Here is a 23,306-nt window from a genome sequence, read left to right on the forward strand (position 1 = left end):
TAAGTGGTAGAGCTCTAACCTAGCATGCATGATGTCTTGGGTTCAATTTCAAGCTCCAAAAGAGAGCAAAATGTGAGAATAGCAAGAATTTAAAAATTTGGTTTATATACACACTGGATATTTGCTCAGTCAAGAATTTGAACAAGACTTCCGGGAAGATGGCGACGGAGGAAAGCGGCACTTACAAGTCCCGCTAACAATCCAACTCTACTACCTCAAAACCAGCGCCTTTCAGAGCCAGAAAACACCACAGCAAAGAAATAAAAACGGTAAATACAAGGGACAGAGAAAAAGGGCTGAAAAAACAAGACACCGGAAAAAAACCAGCCCGAAGTGCCGCGCCCGCGCGGTGCGGAGCGGCCGGAGCAGCCGGAGCGGCCAGAGCCGCAGCGCGGATTGGGGGGAGCCGCAGAGCGGAGCGGCCAGAGCAGCCGGAGCAGCCAGAGCCGCGGTGCGGAACGGCCGGAGCGGCCAGAGTGGCCAGACCCGCGGTACAGAGCAGCTGGAGTCGCGGTTCCGAGCAGCTGAGCAGAGCGGCCAGAGCAGCCGAGCGGAGCGGCCAGAACAGCCGGAGCAGTCAGAGCTGCAGCGCGGATTGGCTGGAGCGGCGGCGTGGAGTGGCCGGAGCTGCGGAGCGGAGCGGCCAGAGCAGCCGGAGCAGAGTGGCCAGAACAGCTGAGCGGAGCGGCCAGAGCAGCCGGAGCGGAGCGACCAGAACAGCCGGAGCAGCCAGAGCCGCGTCGCGGAACGGCCGGAGCGGCCGGAGTGGCCAGACCCACGGTGCAGAGCAGCCAGAGCCGCGGTGCAGAGTGGCCGGAGCAGCCGGAGCGGCCAGAACCGTGGTGCGGAGCAGCCAGAGCCACGGCGCAGAGCGGCCAGAGCGGCGTGGCCTACATCTCCCCTAGCAACACCAGGCTCCAGAGAGAAAGGAGACTCAAAACAGAGCTCAAACCCAGAGAGGAGGTACTCTGGCCTCGCGGCCTAGGATGCAGAAGCAGCGTCTTACTGCTGGCGGCAGCGGCGAGTTCACCGGACGGCCCTAGACCAACCCACTCAACCAGCCAATCAGGCGCCTGAGAGGAGGGGTGGACAGCGAGCAGAGGTGAGCAGGTGCTGAACAGCCGGGCGGCAGTCAGCAGTTTTGTTGGTGCAGGGAACATCTAAAGCTCCCAAGGGCTGGGCGCAGCACAACTGGCAAGGACTCAGAGCAGAGTTCAAAACCAGAGAAGAAATACGCCGCATCACGGCCGAGGGCGTGGCAGTGGTGCCATATTGCCAGTGGCGGCAGCAGCGAATCCACTGAGTTCACTACAGCTCCATCAGCGCACTCAACAACCGTGAGTCAAATTGCGGCCCCTAGGGGAGAAATCCCAGTACTGCACTCCCAGGGACTTGCGCAGATAGTCTCCCTGGGTCGGAGATTTTAGCAGTGCAGCCCAGTGGGGGAGTGGCAGTGGCAGAGATATCATACCATAGTCACAACTCCCCACTGGAGAACGCCCAACTTGGCACCCCCCACGATCTAAGCAGCCTTGATTGACTCCCTGGGTCTGAGACTTTGTGATACAACACAGTAAAGGAGTAGTGGTGACTGAGATACCATAGACTAGAGATCCAGAGCATCTTAAGTGAACTCGTAGTGACTCAGGGAAGAACCCAGAGAAGGCACAAACTTCCAAAATCATGGGAAAGAGAAATAACAATGGAGCAGTGAATGCCAACAACACCACAACATCAGAATCTGATAACACAGAAACCCAAAGATCTCTAGAAGATCAAATTAGGAAAATAACTTTAGAAATAATAGAGGACTTTCGAAAAGAATTTAGAGAGAGTCAAAAAGAGATAAAGGATGCAATTAATGAAGTAAAGGCCTCAATTCAAAGTATAAACAACAGATTAGACCACATGGAGAATAGAATCTCGCTTCTTGAAGATGATCATTCTAAAAATGAACGCATAGTTTCTAATTTAGAAAAAAAAACCCGACAGCAGGAATCTGACATTGAAGAAATATGGGCCCATTTCAAGAGAGCTAACCTAAGAATAATTGGAATAGAGGAGGGAAAAGAAGGTGAAACCAAAGGGATCAACAATCTCTTCAAGGAAGTAATAGCAGAAAATTTTCCAAACATAGAGCAAGAGGTCGATACAAAGGTCCAGGAAACTTATAGAACTCCCTTTAGACAGGATCAGAGAAGAGGATCCCCATGCCACATAATTGTCAAAATGACTAATGTGGAAGCCAAGGAGAGAATCTTAAAGGCAACAAAAACAAAAGGCCATGTGACATACAGAGGCAAACCAATTAGAATCACTCCAGACTTCCCAAACCAAGTTATGAAAGCCAGAAGGGCTTGGAGTAACATATTCCAAACTCTGAAAGAAAACAACTTCCAGCCAAAAATTTCCTACCCAGAAAAACTATCCATCAAATTAGATGGGGAAATAAGAAGCTTCCATGACAAACAGCAACTGAAGGAATTTATGTCTTCAAAACCAGCGCTAGAGAAAATACTCAAGGAGATTAACTGCAAAGAGGAAATGGGTAATTCACGCCAGAACCAAAGAAACAAGAATTCCCATCCAGCAGACAATTAAGCAAAGAAGAATAAACAGTATCTCAAACAGAAATAAGATCTTAACATGTTGGGAATTAAAAATTATCTCTCTATAATCACACTGAATGTAAACGGCCTCAACTCCCCAATAAAAAGACATAAAGTGGCAAAATGGATTAAAAGCCAGAATCCATCCATCTGCTGCTTACAAGAAACACACCTCACAAGTAAAGATAGGAACAAACTCAAGGTAAAGGGCTGGAGCAAGGTAATCCATGCTAATGGTACTCGAAGACAAGCAGGAGTAGCAACTATGATATCAGACAAGTTAGACTTCAAACCCAAACTTATTAGAAGAGACAAAGAAGGTCACATTTTACTGGTAAAAGGAATAGTCCAGCAAGAGGAAATAACAATAATCAACATCTATGCCCCAAACATAGGGGCAGCTACTTTCATAAATCAAACTCTTTGTGACATGAAGCCACACATAAATCCCAACACAATAATACTGGGAGACTTCAACACACCTCTCACAATACTAGACCGATCTTCCAGACAAAGGGTCAGTAAAGATGTCTCAGAACTAAAGAACACCATTAACCAAATGGACCTTTTGGACACATATAGAATATTTCACCCAACTACAGCAGAGTTTACATTTTTCTCAGCTGCTCATGGAACCTTCTCCAAAATAGATCACATCCTGGGACACAAAATGAGCACTAGCAAATTTAAAAAATGTTACATACTTCCCTGTGTCATTTCAGACCATAATGGAATGAAACTAGAAATCAACTATAAGAAGACCCAGAGAAACAACATAAACATGTGGAGACTGAACACCACACTTCTGAATGAAGAATGGGTCATAGAAGATGTAAGAGGTGAAATCAAGAAATTTCTAGAAACAAATGAAAATAAAGAAACAACATATCAAAACCTCTGGGACACTTTGAAGGCAGTATTAAGAGGAAAATTTATAGCACTGAGTGCTCACATAAGAAAAACAGAAAATCTTCAAATAAATAGCCTTATGACACACCTCAAAGCCCTTGAAAAGCAGGAACAATTGAACCCCAAAGCCAGCAGAAGACGGGAAATTATTAAAATTAGAGCAGAAATTAACGAAATAGAGAATAAAAAAACAATACAGAAAATCAACAAAACCAAAAGCTGGTTTCTTGAAAAAATTAACAAGATTGATAAACCACTAGCCAACCTAACTAAAAAAAAGAGAGAATCAACCCAAATTATGAAGATAAGGGATGAAAAAGGAGACATTACTACTGACAGCGTAGAAATCCAGAGGATTATCAGAAACTACTTTGAAAAACTATACTCCAACAAAATGGAAAATCTGGAGGAAATCGACAACTTCCTAGATAAATACAACCTTCCTAAACTGAGTCAAGAAGATATAGAACACTTAAACCAACCAATAACAATCAAAGAGATTGAAATAGCAATAAAGAGCTTACCATCAAAGAAAAGCCCAGGACCAGATGGTTTCCCAAGTGAATTCTATAAAACCTTTATAGGAGAACTAATCCCAATACTACTCAAACTATTTCAGGAAATAGAAAAACCCGGGACTCTCCCAAATACATTCTATGAAGCCAACATCACACTAATACCCAAACCGAATAAAGACAGTTCAAGGAAGGAAAACTACAGGCCTATATCTCTGATGAACTTGGATGCAAAACTATTAAACAAAATACTAGCAACACGCATTCAAAACCACATCAAGAAAAGCATTCACCATGACCAGGTAGGGTTCATCCCGGGGATGCAAGGCTGGTTCAATATACGAAAAACAATCCATGTAATTCATCATATAAACAGAATCAAAGACAAAAACCACATGATCATCTCAATAGATGCTGAAAAAGCATTTGATAAAATTCAACATCCATTTATGATAAAAAACACTGCAGAGAATTGGAATAGAAGGAACATATCTCAACATTATTAAGGCAATATACAATAAGCCCACTGCCAACATCATATTAAATGGGGAAAAACTTCAAGAATTTCCCCTAAAAACTGGAACGAGACAAGGATGTCCACTATCACCACTTCTCTTCAATATAGTACTAGAGACTCTAGCCAGAGCAATAAGGCAAGAAAAGGAAATCAAAGGAGTACAAATAGGAAAAGAAGAACTTAAGCTTTCACTATTTGCAGATGACATGATACTATATTTAGAAAACCCAACAAACTCAACCAAAAGGCTTATAGAACTGATCAACAAATTCAGCAAGGTATCTGGACACAAAATCAATCTTAAAAAATCAGAAGCTTTCCTGTACACCAACCATAAATCCACTGAAAAAGAAATTCAGAAAACACTTCCAATCAGGATCTCCCACAAAAAAATAAAATACCTAGGAATAAACTTGACCAAGGAAGTAAAAGATCTCTACAAAGAAAATTATAAAACACTGAAAAAAGAAATCGAAGAAGATCTTAGAAGATGGAAAGACCTTCCATGTTCATGGATTGGCAGAATTATATCATTAAAATGGCCATCCTCCCAAAAGTGATCTACAGATTTAATGCAATGCCCATTAAACTACCAAGATCATTCCTCACAGACATAGAAAAATCAGTCCTTAAATTTATCTGGAATAACAAAAAGCCCAGAATAGCCAAGGTAGTTCTCAGCAACAAAAACCACACAGGAATAATCACAATACCTGACTTTAAACTATACTACAAAGCCATTGTAATAAAAACAGCATGGTACTGGCAAAAGAACAGATATATAGACCAATGGAGCAGAATAGAAGACCCAGAAACAAGTCCACACACTTTCAGCCAATTGATTTTTGACAAAGGGGCCAAAAACATACACTGGAAAAAAGATAGCCTCTTCAACAAATGGTGTTGGCAAAACTGGTTAACCATATGCAGAAAATTGGATGTTAATCCCACTTTTTCACCCTGTACAAAAGTCAACTCACGATGGATCAAAGACTTGGAAATTAAACCAGAGACCTTGAAGCTCCTTGAAGAGGGCATAGGTCCAACACTACAACACATAGGCACAGACAAACATTTCCTCAACAAGACCCCAAAGGCACAACAAATTAAAAGGAGAATCAATACATGGGATTGCATGAAACTGAAGAGCTTCTGTTCAGCAAAGGAAACTATCAAGAACCTCAATCGAGAGCCAACAGAATGGGAGAAGATTTTTGCCACCTACACCACTGATAGAGGACTAATATCTAGAATATACAGAGAACTCAAGAAACTCAACACTAAGAAAACGAAGCATCCAATAACAAAATGGGCAAATGAACTAAATAGATACTTCACAAAAGAAGAAATTCAAATGGCCAATAAATGCATGAAAAAATGCTCAACATCACTGGCAATCAGAGAGATGCAAATCAAAACTACCCTGAGATTTCACCTAACTCCAACTAGAATGGCCATCATTCAAAACACAAACAACAACAGATGCTGGCGAGGATGTGGAGAAGTGGGAACTCTAAGACATTGTTGGTGGGATTGCAAATTAGTGCAACCACTTTGGAAAACAGTATGGAGAATCCTCAGAAGAATGGGAACAAATCTTCCATTTGATCCAGCAATACCACTGTTGGGTATCTACCCAAAAGAAAAGAAACCAAACTACCAAACTAATGCATGTGTATCTATGTTCATAGCTGCACAATTCACCATAGCCAAACTATGGAACCAGCCAAGATGTCCATCAACAGATGAATGGATTACAAAACTGTGGGATATGTACACAATGGAATTTTACTCAGCCATAAAAAAAAACTCAATTACATCATTTTCAGGGAAATGGATGAAACTGGAGGACATTATGCTAAGTGAGATTAGTCAGGTACAAAAAATAAGAAATCAGATGCTTTCCCTAATATGTGAGAGTTAGGGAGAAATGGGTCATAGGAGGAACTCTTGGAAGAGGATCAGTAACTTTTAACTCTGTTTACATTGTCTTTGGATATACAATATTTTTTTTTTATTTTTTAGGGAGTTTATTTACTCTTTTGTTGCCTGTGCCATTGAAATCATATCCAAGAAATCACTTCCAATTTCAATGTTGTGAGGTTTTATGACCCAGATTTTCTTCTAAAAGCTTATAGTATTAAGATTTATATTTAGGTCTTTTATCTACTTTGAGTTAATATTTGTATATGTGTTAGGTAAGGGCCCAATTTTATTCTTTTTCATTTATTATTATTTTTCAACAATATTTAGTTAAAAGACTAGTATTTCCTCCACCAAAAGTTCATGGAAACCTTGTCAAAAATAACTTGACAATGTATGGAAGAATTTATCTCTAGGCTTTTATTTAGCTCCAATGGTTTATATATCTGCCTTTAGAACAGTACTACACTGTTTCAATTATTGTAGCTTTATATGGTTTGAAATCAGAAAATATACATCTTCTAGCTTTGTTCTTCTTTGAGACTGTTTTGGGTATCTAGAGTCCATATTCCATATCAGGATAGATTTTTTCTGAAAAATAAATAAATAAATGTATGATAGTTTCACCTCAAAAAAAAAAAAAGAAAAAAATATTCTCTGGTAAGAAAGAAAGCAAAAAGAAATATTGAAATGTTATCTTTAAGTCATCAAAAGTTTGGTACCAGACAAATGAAACTGTTATGTGAGATTATCAATGTTAATATTGTATAAATTGCTATAATACTAGATGTCAACCAGTAAGCCAAGCGTGGGAAGGAGGGATGGGGAGGGAATGGGGTGGGGATCGTGGTAGGGGCTAACTGGGCGAGATGTGCATGTATGTCTACAAAAGTATTTTCTTTATACCACTATGATGTATGAATACATTGCACCAATAAAAAATAAATTAAAAAAAATTTGAACAAAATTTTATTATTTTCGGGAAAATGGAAACAGATAGAAAATACTATTGTAAGTGAGATCAGTCAGTTTCAGAAAGTGAAGGGCTACAAGTTTTCTCTTATCTGTGGAAAATGGATAAATGCCAGGAGAAATGTAGACCTCAGAAAAATGAGGAGAGGGGCCAGTAGAGTCATGGAAAGAAAGTAGAAAGGGAGGTGTAGAGAGGGGGACAGGATCATTGAGAAAGAAAGTTGTTTAAATAAGGATGTGTCCATATTTAAGCTATCAACCATTACCAGTATCAGTCAAATATTGGTATAGATAGGAGGCAAAAGTTGGGAGAATTTAGAGAAAAATACAAAAGGTAATTAGTGATTATGTTTTTATTACTATTAATCTTTTAATATATAGTTACAATGTAGCAATGAAAGTATAAAAAGGAAACTATTTGCAGTAGTAATATTTACTATAAAGCAAATATGACTTTGATCATTTTCCAAATATTAAATAATAAAAATATAGCATTTGGGAAGATATTTAGATTTTGCCATATTGTGCAAAATATCTAGGAATGCAATAGCCTTATTATTCCATATATATCTGCTCAAAATTTATTTAAAAGAAATATACAAGCCAACATGCAGAGAAAACACTAGTAAAATTTTCTGAGCTCATTTCTCTACAGAAGGGATTAAAGAAAAAGGAAAGGCAGACACAAACTTTTCATCCAATATTATTTGTATTGTAAACAGAGAGAAACTAAATGATAATTAAATGTGCTTTTAAATGATGGGTGAGAAATATTTTTATAAATGGAATAAAGATATATTGCTAATTTAAAATATAAGAGGTTAATTTATAATATAAGAGGTTTATTTTGCCTATTTTATGTGTGTTCTTGGGAATGAAAACCATGGCTTTGTGAATATTAGGCAAATCTTGAATGACTAAGGTATATCCCTAATACCTTCTTTTGTTTTATAAGCATATCACTGACACATACATAATGACATATTTGTAAATAAGAGCTATTTTATCTGAGTATTGTAGTTTTTCATTTAAAAAGTTATTATGTATGTAATATTACATGTTTACAGATTTAAGTTATAAGCTACAACATTAATTATATGATTCCTACTTGCAGTTTTGTAAAATATAATTAAGTAGTAAAGAATAACTTGTCTGGGACATGAGGGGTAGATAGAATGGAAAACTCTAGAGCTCAGGTATTTTTGACAGTCTCAGCTACATAAGCCAGTATTTCCAGAAAACATAGGTGAGAGCTTTTCTTCATCAGAGCAAGGGTGAAGTAAGAAAGTAAGGGTAAGCAAATATGGGTTTCTGTACAAAATGGGATGGCTTCTTGACATCAATAAATAAATTCCCCAAAAGCACACATATGGCAAGGTAAATATAATAATATTATAGTGGATAAATTTGGTAGAGAGTACATTGACCAAATGAATGAAATCAGCATCAATTCCATTAGGCAAATTAATACCAGGTGTTATTGAACAGACAGCCACCAATGCAATAAATGAAAATAAACTTCAAGAGGTGCATTTTCCTAAACCTGCATAGAAATTGCAAACAGAGCACCCCTAGAACCTACATATTCTCTTCTACACAGCTACAAATGAACCTGAGATTAAGCACAGTAACTGGATATCAACATGTTCAAATGTCACACAACAGGAACACTTTTCGCAGCAGAGTTCAAGAAGTCATGTTTAGTGTATGATAAGAAATCCCTGTAATCTCAGTACTTTGGAGGCAGAGACATGAAGATTTCAGATTTGAGAGGAGCCTCAGTAAGAAGCTAGATTCTCAGCAACTTAGTGAAACTCTGCTTCAAAGCAAAAAATAACATTGGTTTTTGAAGGTAGAATGTGCCTGGGATTAATTCTGACTATTAAACACAGAGAGAAAAAAAGTAAGAAAGAAAAAAATTTATATTTGAATATTTCATCATTAACTGAAGATATAGAGTACACATTTGAGAAAAGATTCTGCTAGGAAGTGTAGAAACATTTTTGACATTCACTTTGGAAGACATTATAACTAAAGGACAGCCTCGGCTACTAGCAAGGCCCTCTGCAACTGAGTGGGGCCCTGTTTCAAAAATAGAAAGAATAAAAAATTAGGGCTGGGATGTCACTCAGAGGTAGAATGCCCCTGGGTTCCTTTCATTCCCGGTACTGAAAAAAAGAAGAAAGAAAAACAGAAGTCATAGGAAACAGAATCCTTCCGCACCCAGCAATACCACTTCTGGGTATCTACCCAAAAGAAAAGAAACCAAACTACCAAACTAATGCATGTGTATCTATGCTCATAGCTGCACAATTCACCATAGCCAAACTATGGAACCAGCCAAGATGTCCATCAACAGATGAATGTATTACAAAACTGTGGGATATGTACACAATGGAATTTTACTCAGCCATAAAAAAAAAACCTCAATTACATCATTTTCAGGGAAATGGATGGAACTGGAGGACATTATGCTAAGTGAGATTAGTCAGTCACCGAAAATAAGAAATCAGATGCTTTTCCTAATATGTGAGAGTGAGGGAGAAATGGGTCATAGGAGGAACTCTAGATGAAAAAGGAAATCCTATGGAGGAGCAAACAAGGCAACCTAAAGGAGGAGAAAGGAGGGGGGAAGAGGAAAATTTCTAAAACACACAATGTACTTAAACATATCAAAGTCAACCACTAAGCCGAGCAAGGGAGGGAGGGACAGGGAGGGAATTGGGTGGGAATTGGGTGGGGGTTAAATCAGTGATGTGTACATGTCTGTACACACAAGTTTTTTTTACCCCAATATGATGTATGAATATAATGCACCAATAAAAATTTTAAAAAAAAGTACAGGAGTAAAAATTTTCAAAGTCTAAACAATAACATTCAGAAGGGAATGCACACACTGCTCTGGTTCTGAATGCACTCACCTCAGAAGCAGCCATCTCCTCCTTTGCTTTTCCTTCAGAGGTCAATTACTGTGATAAATCACACCTTCATCTGGAGAATCTACCTTTAAAGTAGTAGCAAACTGTCTTCACCTGCTCCCATTGCCTATCAATTTGCAGGGAATGGAGAGCAGGGTAGAGCAGTGACTAAACTCTGATTGAAGTAGCCAGTGTCCTCAAGTTTTTAAAGGAAGAGATATATGCATCAGCCAAGGGGCTCCTTAGATGATCCTTCACAGAGCCTACCTCTTTACCATTGGTTTTTCTGTTTATTGAAAGAAGCCATTTCTAAAACTCAGAGACTGTTAGCATGGGATCTTCAACAATTCCATATTTTTCTATTTTGGTTTTTTACCTTATAACAAATAGGAAAAATTCTTTTAGATTGATAATCTTTCAGAGTTCCCAGACTTTGTATCTCTCCTGTCCACCATTGATATTTCGTTCTAATTTTTATTTTGAAATACATTCTCACTTATTTAAAGAGAACCTCACTTAATTTCTGAGACTATCCTCTAGCTGTGATCCCTGTGTTTCAACTTCCCAAATCATGTTTGGTTTCTTTATATGTTTCTTATTTTAAAATTTAACTATAAGCCGGGCGTGGTGGCACACGTTTGTAATCCCCGCGCTTGGGAGGCAGAGACAGGAGGATCGCGCAGTTTCGAAGCCAGCTGCGCTGGCTTAAGAGACCCTGTTTCCAAATAAAAATATAAAAATAGGTCTGGGAGTGTAGCCCAGAGGTAGAAGGGCTTCCAGGAACCCCAGTACCACCACCACTAATAATAATAATAATAATTAATAATAATAAATAAAATAAAATTTATACATTGGGCATTGTGGTTAATACCTATAATTTCAGCAATTTGAAGCTTAAGCAGGAACATCTCAATTTAAGGACACAAAAAATATTTTCTTTTTTTGTGTGTGGTACTGGGGATGGAATGAGGGGTATTCTACCTTAATGAGGGGTATTCTACCTTCGAGATACATCCCCAGCCCTATTTTTATTATTTACTTTAAATTAGGGTCTGAATGAGTTTGAAAGAGCCTCACTAAGTAGCTGAGGCTGTCTGCGAACTGGGATCCTCCTTTCTCAGCCTCCCAAATGCAAGGATTACAAGTGTGTGCCACCATGCCTGGTTTCAAATTTTTCTCTTAAAACAAAATGAAAGAAAAGAACACAACACACACACAAACATAGAACACATAATATTCAGTGTATCTAGGTCAGTCATGGACTTCTCCTGGAATTATTCTGGTAAAATTTCTTCTGCCCAATAATATAAAAGGATGAAAAACATTCCTACTATGAACATTCACCAGAATTTTGTTTTTGGTGTTGGAGATTGAACCCAAGAGAATTCTGCCTCCTAGTTATACCCCCAGCTAGATTTTTTATTCTTTATTTGAAAACAGGGCCTCACTAAGTAATTATGGCTGGCTTGGAACCTGTGATCCACCTTTCTCAGCCTCCCAAGTACTGGGATTATAAGCATGTGCCACTATGCCCGGTTATTCACCCAAATTTTAATAGAATACTAAGGTATTATTTTTTTATACAGCATTGATAAAATGACTCATTTCAAAATTACACAATTCATTTTTTACCTGAATACCAAAATACAGTGTCCAGGACACACACAACAATCTGATGTACTTCACTGTTACCATTCAACACCAGTATCATTTCTCTTTTAATTTGGTTGATGTCTTTTATCTTTGCTAATTATATTTCATGAAAAACTGATGTTAATGCTTTCTCACTGTAGAACAGGTTCTGCAACCTTATGTGCAGCAGTAATTAGCAGCAAGTTTTCTTCTAGTTATTAGGAAATTAGATGTAGAGTAATTTAACTTGAGGGTTAAACAAATCTCTAGCATTTTCTCTTAAAAATCTCAAATTCTGTCAATATAAAAAGAGCACTTGCTAAATATAATTATAGCCTCTCAAACATGAACATGAGATTTCACCTAACTCCAACTAGAATGGCAATCATTCAAAACACAAACAACAACAGATGCTGGTGAGGATGTGGAGAAGTGGGAACTCTAAAACATTGTTGGTGGGATTGCAAATTAGTGCAACCACTTTGGAAAACAGTATGGAGAATCCTCAGAAGAATGGGAACAAATCTACCATTTGATCCAGCAATACCACTTCTGAGTATCTACCCAAAAGAAAAGAAACCAAACTACCAAACTAATGCATGTGTATCTATGTTCATAGCTGCACAATTCACCATAGCCAAACTATGGAACCAGTCAATATGTCCATCAACAGATGAATGGATTACAAAACTGTGGGCTATGTACACAATGGAATTTTACTCAGCCATTAAAAAAAAAACTCAATTGCAGCATTTACAGGGAAATGGATGGATCTTGAGGACATTATGCTAAGTGAGATTAGTCAGTCACAAAAAATAAGAAATTGGATGTTTTCCCTAATATGCAAAAGATAAGGAGAAATGGGTCATAGGAGAAATTCTAGATGAAAAAGGAGATCCTATAGATGAGCAAATAAGGCAACCTAACTGAGGGGATTGGAGGGGGCAAGAGGGAAATGCTCTAAAGGACATGATGTACAAACTTATGGAAGTCGACAACTAAGCCAAGCATGGGAAGGAGGGATGGGGAGGTAATCGGGTGGGGATTGGGTAAGGGGTAAATGGGTAATGTGTGCTATGTCTACACAAGTTTTTTTATCCCATTTATGATGTATGAATACAATACACCAATAAAAATATTAAAAAATAAATAAAAAGAGCACTTGCTAAATATAATTATAGCAGCTCAAACATGAATATTTTTCCTTTCAAACTCATAAATATCTTACATGATTGTACTGAGATTAGATTTTACATGACAGTCTAGAGGAGTAGTGTACACTTTAAAATTGTTAGTGCCCTTTTGATTGTAGCATGTATTCTCTTAAGTTATTGAAATTTCATGTTTGAAATGTCTTCCCATTTTTTGTTTACAGAAATATATTTCTCCTGTGAACGTTATTGTGAACTAAAGGTCTATATTTGGATAAATATTTTCTACATTTATTTTATGGACAGGGATTTCAGATATAACTTATCTGATCTTGCATATAATATAAATAACTTTTTAATGTTGTGTTACATTATTTACATTTGTAGATTTTCTATCCAGGAAGTGTTCTCTGATTCACATGATAAAATATGTGCAAAACATTTTCTGTATTCTTTACAATAATTAGGTTTTACCTATACCACTCCTGGGTATCTACCAAAAGAACTGAAACCAGCTGACCATAGTAACACATGCATTACTCTATTTATAGCATCACAATTCATAATTGGAAAACTAGGAAACCAGCTTAAATATTCATCAACAGATGAATGGATTGAAAATTGTGGGAATTCTACTCAGCAATAAGTAGAACAAAATTATTTCATTTACAGGAAAGTGGAGAATATTGTGCTAAAAGAGATTAGTCAGTCATAAAAAGCTAAAATCAGATGTTTTCCCTTATAAGTGGAAAGTAGGTAGAAATTGGGGGACAGAAGGGCCCCCTGGTAAAGTCAGAGAAACCTTAATAAAATGAACGATATCACCTAATAGATGGTGGTAGGAGAGGGAAGCAGATTCAAAGAGGGTAACACCTCAATGGAAATGGTGTACATACACAAATTTATCAGTGCCATTTACAATGTCATGCATGCATGGTGGGATGGCAGCAAAGAGAAAAGGGTTAGAGCTAGCTAAGGCCTCACTGAGTGATCTGTGCAGGTATGCCTCTATCACTCTCAACTTCATCATGATGTGTGATTACAGTGCATCAAAAAATATATCATAAGAGCAGTCCATCTCGCTGATATATATGAATGTTTTTCTTTTAAATTTTTATTTGTGCATTGTAGTCATACATCACAAGATTATATAGGCATACATTCATATATCACCCAATTAGCCCTTACACATTTCCTCCTCCCTGCCGATTTCTTATGTTTGGCTTATGGATTGACTTTGATATGTTTGGTAAAGTACATCGTGTATATTAAAGAATTTTCCTCTTCCCCACTCCTGTTCTTTTCAGTTAGGTCACTTTATTTGATCATTTCTATTATATCCTTCTTCACTAAAGTTTCTTCTATTACCTTTATTCTTCCAAGCTTCCACATATTAAAGGGAGCATCCAATATCTTATTTTTGTGACTGACTAATCTCACTTAGCACAATGTTTCCAGTTCCATCCATTTCCCTGCAAATGACATCATTGTGTTTTTCTTTATGGCTGAGTAAAATTCCATTGTGTACATAACCCATGGTCTTCTACTCCATTCATTTGTTGGTGGACTACTTGACTAGTTCCATCTTTGGCAATTGTGAATTGTGCAGCAATGAACATAGATACACATGCATTAGTTTGGTCATATGTTCTCCATTCCTTTGGGCAGATATCCAGAAGTGGTTTTACTAGATCATATGGTAAGTTTGTTCCCATTCGCCTGAGGATCCTCCATACTGTTTTCTAAAGTGTTTGCACTAAATTACAATCCCACCAACAATGTATTAGAGTTCCCACTTCTCCACATCCTTGCCAGCATTTGTTACTGTTTGTGTTTTAAATGATTATCTATCGAAGGACTGTGGCAAAAATCTTCTTTGATTCTGTCAGCTCTCTGTTGAGGTTCTTGATAGTTTCTTTTGCTGTAGAGAAGATCTTCAGTTTCATGCAATCCCATGTCCTGATCTGAATTTTAGTTTTTTTTTATGCCTTTGGGGACTTGTTGAGAAAGATTTTTACCTGTGCCTATGTTTTGCAGTGTTGGACTTATGCCCTCTTCAAGAAGCCTCAAGGTCTCTGGTCTAATTTCCAAGTCTGTAATCCATCTTGAATTGCCACTTTTGCATGGTGAGAAAGTGGGTGAATTTCTATTTTTGTGCATATGGTTAACCAGTTTTTCCAATACCATTTGTTGAAGAGGCTATCTTTTTTCCAGTTTATGTTTTTGCCCTGTTTGGCTCCCTATTTGTCCAGGAAGATATAAAATGTTATGCAGGATATAAAATGTTATACAGCAAATTGTCAAGTACCTGTTCTCTAAAGGAGTAAAATGGGAAGGCCAGCACTCTGAAGATCAATGCAGAAATCCTGGGAAGACCTAAGAAGTCATATGCTGGAGATTCTCTGTGAGGGTGAAGATAGTAAGAGGGAAGGGGCCTTCGTCCACACTGTGCATGTGACCAAGAAAACAAATCAAATAAACCCCTTTTCCAGCACAACCTGTGTAGATTCCTTATGAATTATTCATCCCTAAGCAGGTGCTCACATTGGACAGGAGGTATGCTAGTATCAGGATGGAATGAAGACACCTCAGGTTCAGCAGTGTGAAAATGCCTATAGTTACTGACACTGCATTCAATTTTCTAAAGAGACTCACACTAGAGACAAGCCCTATGAATGTAAGAATTGCAGAAAGTTCTGTGTTTCTCTGGCAAGCTTCCAAAGACACATAATAAGAGCACAATGGCTATTGATTGTATAAATGTAAAGTCTGTGGTATAACCTTTTGTTCTTTATATTTTTAAATGCATGAACACACATAAAAGGAGGAATATGTTAACAGTGTGAACAATGTGTTAAAGGTCTAATTTCTTCTAATTACTTTAAAACACCTAAAAGAATTCACACTTGATAAAGACCCTTTGAGTGTAAGTAATGTGTGAAAGCCTTCAGGGGTGACACTATTCTTCAAAAACATAAAATAAATCACACTAAAGAACAACCTTTCTGGTGAAAAAAATGTAGCAATGCTTTTGTTCATTTCAGTTCTCTTTGAGTACACATAAGAACTCACACTCAAAAGAACATGTAGTTTGAATATAAGAAACACAGAAAAGTCTTCCTTTCTCTGTCAACCTTTCAAAGTCACATGATATGGTGCATTGGAAATGGACTTTTTAAACATAAGGAGTGTGGAAAAGCTTTCATCAATGTTGTTTTATTTCAGATATATTAAATAATGCAAGTGAGAGAGAAGACATATGAATGTAAACAAGGTGGTAAAACCTTAAGTAATCCCAGATTTTTATAATTCATTTAAGGATTAATACTGGAGAGAAACCTTATGAATGTATAGAATATGGAAAGCCCTTAAATCGTCTCAGTTCTTTTCAAATACATAAGAAAAGTTATACTGCACATAATCCATATGAGTGTAAGAATTGTGACAAAGCCTTCAGAGAAGGGACATGTTAGCACACTGGTATCAAATACAGTCATTACACTATGAGACTAATCAGTCCTGGTCAGCTTCAAATTCTTGGAGAATATAAGATAAAATGCACATAGTATTTTTGAGACGACAGCACACTATTTTCTTCATAAAAGTGAATGCAAAATAATAGGCACACGATGACACGCAGAGTACATTTTGATTGCACCAATGGTAAATATGTGGTTATAACATGTTCTCAGATTTCACTGTATCATTTTTTTGTATTTGTATTTGATACTGGGGATGGGATTCAGAGGAATTCACTTCCAAACTATACCTCCAGTCCCTTAAATTTGTTTCTTTAAGACAAAGACTAGCTAAGTTGCTGAGAGTGTAATTAAGTTGCTGAGGTTCTCCTTGAGTCTATCAGACTGAATATTCTTTTATCCAACAAAATAAACTTTATATTATAGCCCAGATTCTAACTAAATTTCCTGGTAGGCTTAATGTAGTTTTGGTGCTGCATGTAGTGCCTTTGTAATTCAACAATTAAGTACAATAGTGATTAGTACTCAACATCCAATACTTGCTCCTTTATTCCCTTCCTTACAAATTTTTCTTCCCTGTCGCAAACACTCTGTGTTTATCACACACCTTTGTGCTTACTTTCCTCTTCCAGGACTGATGGTTGGGGTAATGAGCAGTAAGATAAATTAATTTCTTTGCTATTGCTGAAAAACAACAGACTGCCCTGCATAATAATGCAGGATCTTTACATCACACGTAAAAGATTCCTTGGAAAAGAGCTAAGCAAATACTTAAACAATGCCCTATATGTCAACCTTTACATTTAAGGCCACTTGCTCAGGGAGCTAATTATCGAATCCTCCAATCTAATAAAATCTTGCAAATGGATATTACCTATTACCCTGCTTTGGGTAAACATACTTACATACATGTTTGTATTGATACCTTCTCACATTTGATATGGGCCTCTGCTCAGACTGGTAAAAGAACTAAAGTAAATTGTCAGCACTCAATAAAATGCTTTTCCATAATGGAGATTCCTGCTCATTTAAGAACAAATAATGGCCCTGCATATACTTCCACAGTCTTCAGTGTCTATTGTGCTAATTATGATATAAAACATGTCACAGGATTGTCGTACGATCTTCAAAGCCAGGTTATTGATGAGCATGCCCATCATAACTTAAAAATGCAATTAGAAAAAATAAAAAAGGCGAATGGGGTATCTGGCAAAATTCTCTGAGCATGTAGTGCATGATCAGACTTTTTACTCTTTTTTAAATATGTCACAAGGTGATATCCTTATTGCTGCTGAATAACTCTTTGAAGAAGCTCCTGTTCAACTGCTTAATAACCCAGTTAGGGTCCAGGATGCACTTACTCAATAATGGAGGCCCAGGATTTTAATAACTGTAGGACAAGGGTATGCTAGTGTTCTTGCAGATGGCAAAATCAGTGAGATTCTAGTGCAGGCAATGGCTGCTCTCAACCTCCAGGATGTCTTGGCCAGAGCTCACAGGTGGTGGGGGCAGAAATAACCCTTACTAACCAAGGTGTTCAGGTCCTCACAAATACAGGTCAAGAGCTTACTCCAAAAAGTCTGTTTCTTGCTATGATTGTCATCCTCAGTCTTATGCTGACTCAAGCAGGTGCTTATCAGTATGGGGCCTACATTCTTCATCTTTTGTTGTGGTGGTTGGCTGGAATGAACATTTTGTTTACATTCTAGTAAAGAATACCCTGCTCCCACCTCCCTGGGAACAGGATGACCACCTTTCTCTGAGAAGAGGGAACCTTTTATAATTTCTCTCTGGGGTATTATGAGCCTCCTCTCTGTGTGGGCTCTGGGTTGGGTTTGCCTAAGGGGAATCAGGAATGGATGTATATTTTACCTCCACAGAACCATCAGAGAATGCAAAGGGAAATGCTGAAGACTAAATCCATACAGTTTAATGTGAGTCACTCCCTCTTTGTGGACAAAGATTGGGAGCCACCCTGCCCAATGTTTACATGCACTAACTTTCTTTATTCTTAGACTCAACTTTTATTTGGTATAATGAATACCTAGTCCTGAAACACATTTGTTTGTGCATAATCATATATTACAGATTTGGGTCATCAGGGGAGTTTCCTTACCAAATACACAGAGCTAGAGAGCAGTTGTACTCACTTTACATCTTCCTTTGCTATAAACTGGAGATTTCAATCCACAGATACTTTCTCTTCTCAGCTACCTGGATGGATTGATTACAGATAGGACCACCTAGAACAAAAATTGAGCTCAAAGATTATACCTCAGGCCACCCTCAATGGTAATTATGGAATTGGCTGCTGCCTCTGCTACCACTGAACTTTGGACTGGGAATTTTTCTGGCACAAGAAACTCAGCATCTACTTTACTTTTTCCCAATGCATCTATACACCAGTTACTGCTTTTGTTGAGGTGCCTTTTGTATTAGCTGTGGGCAAGTTGCTATTTCATTATAATGTAAACCTGGTTTCTTGTGGCAACTGTCAACTGTACACTTGTGTATCATCAAATGTTTTTCCTCACTATGTTGATTAATTGTACTAAGATCTCATAGCAGTATATGGCTTCCTGTCTCTTTAACAGGCTTGGCCAGCATCACCTATGATTGCACTTGTAGTTCATCTTATTAAAAATTAGGCCAGAGAGACTCCAGGCGTGGTGGCACGCACTTGTAATCCCTGCGCTTGGGTGGCTGAGACAGGAGGATCACGCAGATTCTAAGCCAGCCTTTCTGGCTTAAGAGACCCTGTTTACAAATGAAATATAAAATAGGTCTTGGAGTGTAGCCCAGAGGTAGAAGGGTTGCATCTCCAGTATGACCAGAAAAGGTTCCATCCCAAGTAACACCAAAAAAAAAAAAAAAAATTAAGCCAGAGAGCCAAAAAGTTTGTTAGTTTGTTATATGGGCATACTAGCTATTCTAGGATTGATTGTCGTTGTAAGCACTGCTTCTGTTGCTGGGGTCATCCTGCATTCCTTTGTACAAACCATAAAGTTTGTAGAAAAATGGGATAAAGATTCTCATAATCTTTGGGCAAAACAAAATTTAATTGACAAAGAGCTTAAGGAAAAGTTTAGATTAAGCTATCATCTGGTTAGGTAAGCAAGTATTAGTGACTCGTCGGCAAATATTACTTAGATTTGATTGAAATAGCACCCAAATTTGTATTACTCTTCAAAGGTTATATGCTTCTAAACATGAATGGGATATCTTAAAAGTGCATATGTGGGATATTTGTCATAATTTGACTGTTTCTGTAGATGAATTTGCACCAGAAAATTAATGAAGCTTTCTCTTCTGAATTGCCCAATTCCCCCATTATGGAAGAGCTAGTGTCCTGGCTGGCTAATAGATTAAGTAGGATAGATCCACATGGTTAGTGGCAGCGTCTAACACATAGCTTAAGTCATGGAGCTATGGCATTGATTTTAAGTCTATTGCATTTATCTTCTGATCAAGTAGTTTCTTGGCAGAAAAGGACTTCAATCCCTAGTGGATCATACCTCTATCATATATGATAAAAGGGGGGAATTTTTAGGGGACAGAGTGCTGACAAGTGCCGACAGGCCAGTCACATGAGTCTATGGTCACTCCCTTCACAAGAGTCTGTGGTCACTCCCTAAGCTCTTTGGTTCGTGAAGAACAGCAACCATCTCTTGGGAATTCACAGCCTTGTATTTGGCCTAAATTTATTGTGTCTGTGTTCTTTCAGCTCCCCACTGCTTTGTCTTGACTGGTCACATCCTTCAGATCTGGGCATATTCTGCTGATAAGCTCCTAGCCATTTACTCTCCTAGAAGGATCTGCATCTTTGAAGATCCTTTGTGATTACTTTGAGAAGACTATGTCATACTAGGTATATTTTTAACTAGGCAACATGCTGTGCATGCCTGATGTGTATTGTTAATGTGGGTTTAGGAGTTCTTGGAACTTCTGTATATTAATATGCTGCAGGGCTTCATAATAAACACCTGTTGTGCTTCCAAGCCTCAGTACCTCGTGTCCTTCTTTATTGTCTTTTTTTTTCTCACTCTCTGTTCCTCAGTTCTGTCTCCCTTGAAGAGTCACCATGCCTTTGAAAAAACTTGAATCTAATTGTGTGGATTTGTTTGAGTCTACTACTCTGCTCCACTGGTCCATGTGTCTGTCTGTGTGCCAGTACCATGCTGTTTTTATTATTATAGCTCTCTACTATAGTTTGAATCAGTTATGCTTCTTGTTTCTGAGAACTACTTTGGCTATTATGGGTTTTTGTTGTTCCAAATGAATTTCAGGACCGATTTTTCTATGGAAGAAATGACTTTGGTAATTTAATGGGTATTGCATTGTATATCTAGACTACCTTTTGAAGAATGGCCATTTTAATGATATTCTGCCTATTCAAAAATATTGAGCCAGGCATGTTGGTGGATACTTGTAATCACAGCATTTGGAGGAAATCAACAATTTCCTAGATAAATACAACCTTCCTAAACTGAGTCAGGAAGATATAGAACACTTAAACCAACCAATAACAAAGAGATTGAAACAGCAATAAAGAGCTTACGATCAAAAAAAAAGCCCAGAACCAGATGGTTTCCCAAATGAATTCTATAAAACCTTTATAGAAGAGCTAATCCCAATACTCCTCAAACTATTTCGCAAAATAGAAAAAAACCGGGACTCTCCCAAATACATTCTATGAAGCCAACATCACACTAATACCCAAACCAAATAAAGACAGTTCAAGGAAGGAAAACTAAAGGCCTATATCTCTGATGAACTTGGATGCAAAACTATTAAACAAAATACCAGCAACACACATTCAAAACCACATATAGAAAATTATACACCATGACCAGGTAGGGTTCATCCCAGTGATGCAAGGCTGGTTCAACATACGAAAATCAATCCATGTAATTCACCATATAAACAGAATCAAAGACAAAAATCACATGATCATTTCAATAGATGCTGAAAAAGTATTTGATAAAATTTAACATCCATTTATGATAAAAACACTGCAGAGAATTGGAATAAAGGAACATATCTCAACATTATTAAGGCAATCTACAATAAGCCTACCGCCAATATCATATTAAATGGGGAAAAACTTCAAGAATTCCCCCTAAGAACAGGAACAAGACAAGGATATCCATTATAACCACTTCTCTTCAACATAGTACTAGAGACTCTAGCCAGAATAATACAGCAAGAAAAGGAAATCAAAGGAGTACAAATAAAAAAAGAAGAACTCAAACTCTCACTATTTGCAGATGAAATGATACTATATTTAGAAAACCCAACAAACTCAACCAAAAGGCTTATAGAACTGATTAACAAATTCAGCAAAGTATCTGGATACAAAATCAGTCTTAGAAAATCTGAAGCTTTCCTGTACACCAACCATAAATCCACTGAAAAAGAAATCCAGAAAACACTCCCACTCAGGATCTCCCACAAAAAAAATAAATAAAATACTTAGGAATAAACTTAACCAAGGAGGTAAAAGATCTCTACAAAGAAAATTATAAAACATTGAAAAAAGAAATCATAGAAGATCTTAGAAGATGGAAGGATCTTCCATGTTCATGGATTGGCAAAAATATAATTAATATTGACATCCTTCCAAAAGTTATTTACAGATTTAACGCAATGCCCATTACACTACCAAGATCATTCCTCACAGACATAGAAAAATCAGTCATTAAATTTATCTGGAACAATAAAAAGCCCAGAATATCCAAAGTAGTTCTCAGCAACAAAAACCATGCAGGAGGAATCACAATACCTGACTTTAAACTATACTACAAAGCTATTGTAATAAAAACAGCATGGGGAGACTTCCGGGAAGATGGCGACTGAGAAAAGCGGGGCTTAAGAGCCCCGCTAACAACCAATCTCCATTACCACAAAATCAGCGCCTTTCATAGCCAGAAAACACCATCGCCAGAGAAACAAAAAAATCACCAGGCTTCAGAGAGAAAGCAGACAGAGAACAGAGCTCAGAGCCACAGAGGAGATACACCGGCCTCATGCCCGAGGACGCGGCAGCAGTGCCATACTGCCAGGCGGCAGCAGCGAGTTCACTGGACGGCTACAGCAAGCTGAGGTGAGCCGCTGCGGAACAGCCAGGCGGGATTTTTCAGCGCAGGGAGCATTTAAAGCTCCCAGTGGCTGAGCTCAGCACACACTGCAGGGATTCACAGTGGAACTCAAAACCAAGAAGGAATACGCCAGCCTCACGGCCGAGGGCATACCAGCGGCGCCATATTGCCACTGGCAGCAGCAGCAGCGAATTCACCAAGTCCAGTACAGCTACATCTGCGTACTCAAGAACAGTGAGGCAAATTGTGGGCCACAGAGGAGAAATCCCAGTACTATACTCCCTGGGACTTGACCCAGTGGGGGAGTGGCGGTGGCAGAGATATCACACCATAGGAGAACGTGCAACCTGGCACCCCCCACAGTCTAAAGCAGCCTCTATCGACTCTCTGGGTCGGAGACTCTGTGATACAACCCAGTAAAGGAGTAGTGGGGTCTGAGATACTACTGACTCGAGATCCAGAACACCTTAAGTGAAGTCATAGTGACCCAAGGGAAGAACCCAGAGAAGGCACAAACTTCCAAAATCATGGGAAAGAGGAATAACACTGGAGCAATGAATGCCCACAACCCCACAACATCAGA

This window comes from Muscardinus avellanarius (assembly GCF_963383645.1).
Source record: "Muscardinus avellanarius genome assembly, chromosome: 10".
NCBI classification, from domain to species: Eukaryota; Metazoa; Chordata; class Mammalia; order Rodentia; family Gliridae; genus Muscardinus; species Muscardinus avellanarius.